The 11,265-nt window shown below is 41.7% G+C and overlaps 1 non-coding gene across 1 annotated transcript; it reads right to left on the bottom strand.

Moving 5' to 3' along the window:
- Positions 1–7,301: 7,301 nt before the first annotated feature.
- On the bottom strand, positions 7,302–7,372 carry trnay-gua (transfer RNA tyrosine (anticodon GUA)). The gene has a single exon. It is a non-coding gene; the product is annotated as a tRNA-Tyr (tRNA).
- Positions 7,373–11,265: the final 3,893 nt, after the last annotated feature.

Raw genomic sequence — 11,265 nt, 5'->3', positions numbered from 1 at the left:
AACGGCTGGCTTGAGCGATCACATTGATAACCCGTGTCGTAGTACCGTTAGCAGAGAGCGTGTCATGTTTTGGATTAGGCGAACGGCTAACTCAAACATATCCAGGTTAGGTTGAACCAGCTCGTTAGTTACAGGCCCTGCTCTACAGTATCCTCTCCGCCTACTTTTTTTGAATTAGCTAATGTTAAAAACAGTGGGAATATTAAGTACATTTACATTTTTAGTTTTTCGAACCAAACTTATTATACAGCATCTGTGGAGGGTCACACCACATTAACCCTAGGAAATGACAGTCCTCAGTCGATTAAATATGGCTGCCATTAATCAAAAACGTATGCAAAAAGGCGGGGCTTAGAAAGAAAATGCTCATAACTCATCCACAATGTATCAAAAAATACACAGATTGTTGGTGGATAGGTTCAGTCTGTCTTGGGGAATAGCCAACAATCATTTTTAGTTTGAACTATTAGGGGGCTCCAAAACACGCTAATTATAACCAAGAACGGATGGACAAAATCATTTTTTTCGAAAAAGTCGTGGGCGTGACTTGTGTCCCAAAAATTGTGAAGTTTTTGTTAAAAACAGCTCAATAGCGCCCCCTATTGTGGGTAGCACATATAGTTCTCCGAACTTTACGAATCTTGGCACAGACATTCCTCATGGAATTGTGGACATTATTTCTAATTGGCTTCCATTTAGCCCCGCCCCCAAAAAAGTTGGCGATTATAAGCACATTTTCCGAACTCTCCTAGGAAATGGATCTGGAAAAATTAGAACCAGGAAAGTTCAGCCCATATCCGATGTGATGCTAAATTGTTGAAGGAATAGTCGATCGCTCAAACGGGAGAATGGTTACCATTTTGACGGATTTACATGTCAATATTACTCCAGAACTACCCGCATACAGTTTTTCTGATATATCACGAAACGCTGGTTACACATTGCTATTATGATTGCGACAATTTCAAAGGTTGCTTTTAATTAGCCTCGCCCACCAGGAAGTTGGCCATATTGAAGAATGTGCATTTTCATGCATTTTAGAGCACTTTTGCAAACGTCCTCCTTAGGGAAATGATCGAAAAAAATCAAATCCAGGACAAGGTTCAGATCATGTCCAATGTGATGCTAAATTTGCGGAAGAAAATAGTTGCTAGTTAATCGTGGAGGTCGTAAGCTAACAGTGGAATACACCATTTTTTAATGGATTTACATTCGCATAATTACTCCAAACTATCGCATATTAGTATTTTACCGATATTAGGGAAATGATCGAAAAGATTCCAATCTAAGTACCAATTCAGCCCATATCCATGTGATGGTAAATGGAAGAATAGTTGTTCGCTGGAACGGGGAGCTCGTAGGTAAAGAGGTAAAAATGTTGACCCATTTTATATGTCAGATAAGCTTACTGAGACCTGCCTGTCGCCTGCACACACACAAACACACACAACAACACACACACACACACACCACAACACACACACACACACACACCACACCACACACAACACAAACACACACACACACACAACACACACACACACCACACACACACCACACACACACAACACACACACACACACACACACACACACACACCACACACACACAACAACACACACACACACACACACACACACACACACACACACACACACACACACACACACACACACACACACACACACACACACACACACACACACACACACACACACACACACACACACACACACACACACAGTTAGGCCAGCAACCCCCTCTGCTGGCGGGACATTCAATTACAACAGACACCTATACACTCCACAACACACACCTACTCACTCTACAACACACATATACAGCTCCTAAAGCATATAATATATATTTGGCTACAGCCCTTGTATATTTTTATTATGTGAAGCACTATATGGTTTCATGAAAAATATCTACTTAGATGTCTTCTAAAGCAGTGTTTTTCAAAGTGGGGGCCCGACCGTCACACGACCGTCCTTCAAGCCAATCAGAATCGAGCTGCCGCTACTGAGAGTGAAAATCTGCTCAGCTTTTAGAGCAAGCGAGAGCGAGTGAATGTTTCGCTCTGCAGCTGGATGAGAGCACGGATGTAGCAAATGTCGCAGAATTGCTTGCATACATCAGATTTATTTCAGAAGACAACTTTGTTGAGGAAATATTATTTTGCAAAGCACTGTAAGGTAGGACCACATGAAGAGACATTTTCCAAGTTTTAGATGAGTACATCATCTCAAATGGACTTGACTGGTCTCGTTGTGTGGGTGTGTGTTCAGATTGGGCAGTGGGGCTATGACAGGCAAAAAAAGCGGAGTGGCAGCTTCGATCAGGCAGAAGGCCCCAAATGTAGTGGCAACGCACTGCATGTTCCATCGGGAGGCACTTGAACACATCATTTAAATAAAAAAATGCAACAGGGGGGTCCCCGCCAGAGGATAATGCTATATGGGGGTCCTTGGCATGGCAAAGTTTGGGAACCCCTGTCTTAAAGCATACAAATAAAGTGTGTAATGTAGGCCTGTTACATATATTATTTAGCAATATATATTATATACACTGTTCTGCTTTCTGCACTGACCTCAGTAGCTGTTTTCACTGTAAACATCGCATCACAATGAAAGCAGTTGTATTAAAAAAATAAATAGCCTAACATCCAGGAGAGACGTTATTAGTGCGTAAACAAACGGTAACGGGCAGAAAGTCTGATGCACATTTGATCATCTTAAATAACTTATAATCACAACGGGAACAGTTTGCAGAGCTGTGCTTCGTTGTACATAAGTCCAGCCATGCGTCACACCTCTTTTAAACATCACTGTTGGCTGAAATCGTCTCCGGAGAATACTTCACTGTACCCTCGGTTATAGCTCCTCCAGAGAGACTCCTCTCTCCTCTCTCCTCTCTCCTCTAAATCAGTGTATCCTCGGATACGGCTCCTCCAGACAGCCTCCTCGATAATCGATCCTCCATGAGCCTTTAGCGAAATTTGTTTTCCTTCGAGACGGCGTGCCGACATCCGTTTCCGGGTCACTGCCGGAGGACCGAGGAGTCGAGGACGCGAAAATTAGAGAAATGACAAACGGATCATTTCGGAGGACTCGTGCGCGTCGACTTGACGCCGGGACAACCGGCGACCCTCCCCGACAGGCACATAGATGCGAGGGCCCGCTCATCACAGCGTGCATGACTGTGACCGCAGTTTTAATTTGGCATTGTATTGTCCATGTAAACATCAAAGCACTTTCAAGAAGGTGTGAGTGACAGATTTGTCATAAGTCTTAATGTAATTCATTTTTTTCACAATACTTTATCACTCAAGAAATGTCTCCGTTTCAGAGTGGGAGACTGATTGGTAGTTTTTAATGTGCAGAACTGTAAGCCTGATAGATCAGTGCCATTGTGACTTCCTGGGAAAAATCTTAAAGATGACAAGACAGTACTCATCTACATTTGAAGTCAGGGAAACTGACCTCCAGTCCAGAGTTGAATCTGATTAACAGACTTCCTGTTGTGAAAACTTCCGGAGACTGACTAAACTCTGCCAAATAAAACTACTGATATTTGTAAACACTTTCCTGCTATGAAGTAAATGTAACCCACTTAGAGTTGTATCTAACACAAACATCATTTTTCAACTTGAGGCTTACTTTATCCCCAACGTCACTGAATTGGTAGCTTTTAGAGCTCCTTATTAGAGGCGACTGAGAGCAAAGTTGTGATAAACAGTGCTTTACTTCCTTTTAAAAAGCCTACTAAAAGTACCACAAAAGCCACATTCTCATGAGTCTGTTGTTAATAATAGGCTGTTGAGCTTTTAACCTTATGTACTGTGCTTGTATACAGGGCCTGTTTTTGGCATAGGCGGGGCGCCAGATCTGGGGGGGCGCTGCGCTGGTAGCTCTGGGGGGGAAAAAAACATTTTTGACCGTTGGTGCTCATCCTAATTTTCGGCCTAGATGTAACAACATTCATAACTAAGTAAATGTAGCACCCTTTTCACCCCGGTTACACGTTTCATTTGCCCTGTACGATGGGCGCTGTAAGTGATGAAAGTGGGGGATGTTGGCACTGCCAAAGTGCGAGTGAGCGAGGGAGAGAGAGAGGGTGCACCGGTGCCGGCGCTGTTGTTATTAGCATCTGGTGCTAGCTGCACTAACAGATATAAGAAGAAGATGAAAATTGACAAAACATTCACAACTTGGACCGGAGCGCTTGTTGAAGTTTATTTTAAAGGATGATTATAGATAGATATAAATAGAATGTTGTCCAGCTGTCATTGTCACTGGAAACTTACCTAAAAAGTGTTATTGGCTTATTTTAACTAGCATCGAAGTGAAGGTACTACTAAACTGAAGACAGTCGAAATCAATGCTGAGCTTTGCCATGTGAACGGTGATGCACTTACTTAAGTGGATTTGAAGGTAATGTGATTGGATATAGCTCAGGGGGGAACAAAAGAACAAACTTCATCAGAAACACAACATCTTTTAACTTAACTGGATGAAATAAAATAATACATTTTATCTCTATTTTCTCAATATTTAAACACATTGTAAGCCACACTGAAAAAACTAAACCGTTGAGTTTAATACATGTATTATCCAGTTCTTATGTTTATTAAAAATGTAACTGAACTCTTGACACTATCTCATGTTGCATACAGTCACACATGAGTAGCAGTTGCTGTAAACTATATGTGGGATGTAAATACTAAAGTGGCAACGGACATAAAATAACATAGACGGTACATTTGATGATGCCTCCTTCTCTTTGTTACAACTTTGTAGCTGTCGATTAGATCTCAGAGGCAATTCAGGATAAGTCACTTTGAACTGTTTCACGATATTATATTTGTGTTTTTTCTCAAGCGAGAGAAAGATACATATCTTGTTTTAAGAGAGCAACCAGGAAGCAAGAGACTTTCTGGGTTTTTGGGCTGGGTGATCATCGTCCATTAGGCGCTTTCACACAAAGTACTTTTCCCAGGAATAGTTCCCGGAACTCTTTAATTCCTGAACTAGATCGCGTTCACTCCGGAATAAGTTCCCTGAGTGACAATTACGCGAATGAAGCCGCTGACGTCACTTCTTCTTCTTCTTCTTCTTTGGGTTTACTGGCAGGCCGCAAACAACTTCACGGCGTATACTGCCACCCGATGTCCGGGAGCCCCCCGGGTAAATTGCCAGAAGCGCAGACACCTCCTCATCACTCCACCGCTCCCACGTTTTATTTTGTGTTGCCATAAGTTAGTCTCTCTCCGTTGGTGCGCTGGGCTAATGCTAATGCTAACGAGAGCAAATAAAATGGCGGCTTCACAAAACTTTTCGGAGTTTTACGGGCCATGGTTTGCAATTCGCCCAGCCAATCAGGAATTGGAACCTTTTCCTCCCCAGGAAAGTACCACCTCTCTAGCAGGGACTGAAAAGGGTTGAAAAGGTTCCAGAGAACTAAGTTCTAGTTCCAGATCTTTTTGGTGTGAACGCAATATCCCAGGAACCATCTGAACTATTCCTGGGAAAAGTACTCCGGTGTGAAAGCGCCGATTGGAATGAGTGTTTGGAAAACATTAAGTCTCATTACATCCACTGGTATAAGTCATGGGCCAAACATTTGACAGCAAGTCAGGAGGTCTCTTGTTCAACTATGACTGCCTCCCTTATTTAAACACTGACAGTAAACAGTCGTTTTTTGTCTCGGTGCATCCATATACAAAATGTGAGCAGACTCAGTGAGAAAGCTCTGTGGGTAAAAATGTGAATTCATTGAATGATACAAAAAAGTTGAAGGATCAGAAGAGGTCCCGACATTAATGTAGTAAAGATAAGGATGTTCAAATCTTAAATGCTCCCCTTGGCACAAACTGTTCTTGTAATTATGTTTTATTTATGTTGATCATTGTTCTACGGCGTAACTGCAGGACAATAGCTGTTCACAATATTTACAGTCATGAAGTACATCAGTTGTTTGGCAGTTTAAAATTCCTAAAATGAAAATGAAAACTATAGTATAATATGACACAAGGATGTAATGGAAAGAGGTCATGCTATGGTAATGGTACTTAAAGATTGATTTATATAGTGGAAATACGCTGACCAGTCACAAATCATCTCCTGCTTAGCTGAAAAAGCAATTATTGTATATCTTTGGTTATAAAAGCAAGGAAAGGAAATCATGCATATATCAATTTGTCAGAGATGACAAATATTGTAAAACTATAAACAGCAAAGATACACACTCATAAACAAAAAATAATTGATAAATAGATAAAACAGGATAAAATGACAGGATTAAATATATTAGGAGGAAGATTATTAAATGGTAAATGGACTGTACTTATATAGCGCTTTATCCAGTCTTTAAGACCCCTCAAAGCGCTTTACATACTACATGTCATTCACCCATTCACACCCATTCATACAGAGCAGTGTACCTTACTCTAGGACCTAACATTCACACACATTCACACACCGTTGGCCATGCCATCGGGAGCAACTCAGGGTTAAGTATCTTGCCCAAGGATACATCGACATGTTGACTGCAGGGGCTGGGATCGAACCCACAACCCACAACCTTCTGGTTGAAAGACGACCACACTCCCTCACAGCCACAGTCGCCCTAAGACAAACCAAGACCTGAATGAGGTAGTTCAATGGTCCCTAGTTGATCACTGCTTGCCCCATGTGATCCCGTATATGAACTCATGTAAACATTGTGTGGAAGCACTGAGATACATGTCTATTCTGGCCAAACTAATCAATTTATATGCGGCAGAATGAATGCATCAGCACAAGAGAAAATGCCAACTCAACTGTGCCATGTGTAAGGCATAATTAACTCTCTGTGAAATGGCTTAACCTTTTTTATATAATATTCTGTTAAATTTTAAGAGTATCTGTAGAACAAAAACACTCCAGTGAATCAATATTTATGCAAAGTACTCACTGCAGGTTAAACAGCATGTTTTTGATCGTTTTATGTAGTATTGTGTAATTACAGCCGCTGATTAGTGCTGCAGCCAGAGGGCTAAATATCATAACAATTATCTGTAGTGTGGTGTGTGTGTTTGTCTGTGTGTAGTGTCTGGCTTGTACAAAACCAGTAGACAATCAGTACACAGTTGGACTGCTGTGGCTGCAATGTTACATACATGTCTGTTCAATGTGCCAGTTGTTGGCAATCTAAATGTCAGTATTTACTAGTGGTTTCATTTGAGACACTGCACATAACCCCACACAAGGGCTTTTAGGCTGCATAACACGACACTAAGGATTTGTGTGTATTGTCTCCACAGGGGGCACCCAGAATTGAACTTGGGACCCTTGATCTACAGTCAAATGCTCTACCGCTGAGCTATACCCCCACTCCGCTTAGTTTTTTGTGGAGTTTTTTTTGTTTTGTTTTTTTGGCATGAAGTTGTTGGATGGATGGTTGGGTGGTAGGATGGATGGACAAAACACCATGGAGAAATAACAATTTGATCTTATCTTTTCACTCATGCTTCTTTTTTTCATGTTATTTTACAACACTTTATTGTTTTAGCCCTTGGTAAAACAGTAATAAAAGAGTACAGTTTATCATGTGTTCCCAATATGGATCTCCTTGTCGTGTATAACAGGGTTTTAATATTTTAGTTCAACCTTAACTGCAGGAAAGTCCTTGGGAAAATGTATCCATTGTTATTCTTTAGTGACTAGCAATGAGTGGAAGTACAGCCTCTACGCACACATGCTCATTATCAAACACAAACATTCAGAGTGAACCGACAAAGTAAATACTGTATTGAAAGAGAATGGGATTTCTCTTCTGCTTTTTGGTGAAATTCAGCATTAAATAGAGCTTAAATTGAAAATAAAACAGTTGATATCCGGATATAGCTCAGTAATCTGCAGTGTTTGACAGCAGATCAACAGGCCCCCAGTTTAACTCCCAGTGCCTCCTCTGTTTATTGCCAATACAAACAGTGTTCTGTGTATGTTTGAACCAGCTCTGCGGCATGTTAAAGACAACAGGCGAACAATAGAAGAGCTTGCAGCTCTGTAAAAAAGGCCCCACAACTTAGAGTTTAAACCTCGAAGTGAATATATCTGCACTTTCCTTGAGGTTCGAAGTTTGAATCTTTATGGTTTTTGCACTTATTGTAAGTCGCTTTGGTTAAAAGCTCAGCCAAATGAAATGTCATGTAATACGAACTGGCTTTACTATATAGATCCTGCTGGTTACTTTGCCTTTAACATCTTCGTCATCTTTTCACATGACAATTTCTATGAGGTTTGTTGCCCAAAGACTTAGAAATAAGAGCCCTGAATCAAACATGCTTACTATACAAATGTATTATCCTATATAGTTGCTGTCACACTCATGTAGTTATAGCTGCAGTGTAGGAATATAAAACAAACTCTTATAAATTCCTTTTTGTTTGTATAGACAAATTACATGACATTAAAATGGCATTGTTATTTTACTTTAGCATTTACAGAATTGTAATACATTTATTTATTTATTCTCCTAACTGTTTCTTCGTAATCCCATTTAATTATTTGCAGTAAAAAACAGATTATTTTCTTTGGTATTTATGAATCTCGAATCACATGTACAGCAGCAGAACTGAGCAAGACTTTATTTAAGATTCTAATTTCTAATTAGCGACAAGTTAACCTGAGGTGAACGGATTCTGAGGCTTCTCCGTGAGCCTGTGTATGTTATCATCCATAATCATGCATGCCAAGTCACACACACACACACACACACACACACACACACACACACACACACACACACACACACACACACACACACACACACACACACACACAAGAACACAGCTAGCACAAACGTTAAAAAAACATTGGTAAAGCAAAGTGATCACGAAGGAAAAAAACGACTGTGTGTGTGCGTGTGCGTGTGCGTGTGTGTGTGTGTGTGTGTGTGTGTGTGTGTGTGTGTGTGAGTGAGTATGTTTGTGTCTACATGTGTGGGTGCATGTGCAGAACACCTTTGCCATTGATGACAGGTTTAGAGGGCAGAGGGAATGTGTGGGTGTGTGTGTGTGTGTGTGTGTGTGTGTGTGTGTGTGTGTGTGTGTGTGCAAACTACTGTACATGTGTGTTATTTTTATTCATATTATTCACATTCTCCAGGGAAGTATCCAGTCCTTTATTACAGTGTGTGTTCACTTGTCTGACAGATCTGTTCCTGAGGCGGCTGCTGCTGCTGCTAAATATCACACACCTGATTGCACAGAGAGTGCCACTCCCTCTCTTACTGTGTCTTCAAAGACCCTGTTACCATGCTAATAATACCCAAAAAAATCACACAGCACTTTCACCTTTATTAGTCTTCTTCAGTGAGCCCAAACGGCACATTTGGGATTAGGGATGACTTAATTTGCAGCCGTGTATCCTTAAAACCGCAGGAGCTGAAAAGCTGGGCAGAGGGAAGACGGATAAAGGAGATGAATGGTTTCTCTAAATAACATCCCAAATATGAATAAATACCACAACTGATTCCACCATCCACCCTATCTGTTTTGCAGGGGTAGCTTGTGCATGAGGTATTTCTTGGCTATTATGGCAGAAATCTGATGATTTAAAGAGCAAAAAGCATTAATCTGTGGTTGCAGTGCTGCTGCTATATAATACAAAATGATGTTACATGATAGAAATACAACCGTTGAATAACATTTTCAGATATTTTGCTGTCAAATAAATGCAGTGGAATAAAAAGCACAATAGTCTCCGCTGAAAATCAGCAGATGCTGCTATAGACAAACATGTAACCTGATAACATGATTATCATTAGTAACACAGAACCAAGTAGATACAAATGTATCAAGGTCGCATGAGACGCTTAATTAAAATCTGTTAATTGAAATTCTGGAGGTTAAAATGGCTGCACGTTTATTTTGTAACTTTGTAAACCCACTTATGCAGCTGGATTTGCATTGAGTGAATTGAAGCAAAAGATTTAAATGGCATCAGTCTTGCTATTAAAGCAAGGCAAAACATCAGACAAACATGGAGGAGCAGCTCTGTGTGTGTGTGCGTGTGTGCGTGTGTGCGTGTGCGTGTGCGTGTGTGTGTGTGTGCGTGCGTGCGTGTGTGCATGTGTGCGAGCGTGTGTGCGTGCGTGTGTGTGTGTAGGAGCAGGGGGAGTGCTGTCCCTTGTCTCTGCTCAGTGTGTGCAGCAGCTGCAGCTTTCAGCCTCAGTCTGCACTGTAGGGGCCATTCTGCTGTCTGAAAGACTGATAGATACAAAGAGCAGAATAGTGATGAGAGATGACTCTGAGGACAGCTCTGATGGTGATCTCAAACTCACTCATTCCCCCTCTGCATGTTGCAATTCAACATTTGTATGAAGGGAAAACAAAAACCACGCTCCCGGGTCAAATATTCTGCTCAGGCTCTGAAAAAGGGTCCGCACCGAGCTGTTTTTGGATGAGGCCGACACAAGTGTGGATTTCACAACTGGCCCGAGGGCTGTACAATCTTGACTGAATTTAGAGAGAATAGTTCCCTTCGTCCTTCCCTGATATATGGTCTTATCCTTTGTCGTCCTCTATGAAAGCACAAAGGGACCAAAAAAAAGAGAAAAAGCTACGGATACAGATGCTGAACTATGCCCGATGCACACATATGTTACAGAGGAAAACCCTGCAAGCGAAACAATCAATTCTCACACTCCATAGAAACAAACTGGCATGCACCTAAACACACAAAGGGGGCTAAACACGCATGGCGCCCACAGTCTAATGAGACAAAATCTGAGAGAGTGCATGAGTGGAGTGCCCTGTTTCAGCCCATGGCACCGATGGCTGCGCAGAAACAAAGCTCTCATGCAACACCACCATTCGTAGTCTGGCACTAAGGGTAGAAAATGGTGCTCACTGGCAATCCAGCTCACAGTATGGAGGTCTTATAATATCAGAAAGCGGGGGACTCACTCTGCACACTAGTATTCTTCTTCACCATCCCCCACCTCCCTGACTGTGGGCCCTCGCTACCCGCCCCCACAAATCCCAGCATACCCTCACCCTTCCGATAACCTCCCTCATTCTGCTCTCTCTCTCTCTCCATCCCCATCCCCCTCTCCAAAACCTCCACTTCCTCCCCCTGATCGTCATCCACGGAGAACCATAAGGACAGACGCTCTTTACACATCACAAACACTGTGTGCCACTGGATGAGAATAATGGTTCATTCCAAGCTGGAGGTCACGTACACAGTACGACGCCTGTGGGCTGTTAATACCACCCAA

This window comes from Notothenia coriiceps, unplaced genomic scaffold (genome assembly GCF_000735185.1).
Source record: "Notothenia coriiceps isolate Sejong01 unplaced genomic scaffold, NC01 NC01_scaffold00011603, whole genome shotgun sequence".
NCBI lineage: Eukaryota > Metazoa > Chordata > Actinopteri > Perciformes > Nototheniidae > Notothenia > Notothenia coriiceps.
The sequence above is the reverse complement of the archived record's forward strand: the minus strand, read 5'-3'. Positions and strand labels throughout refer to the sequence as shown.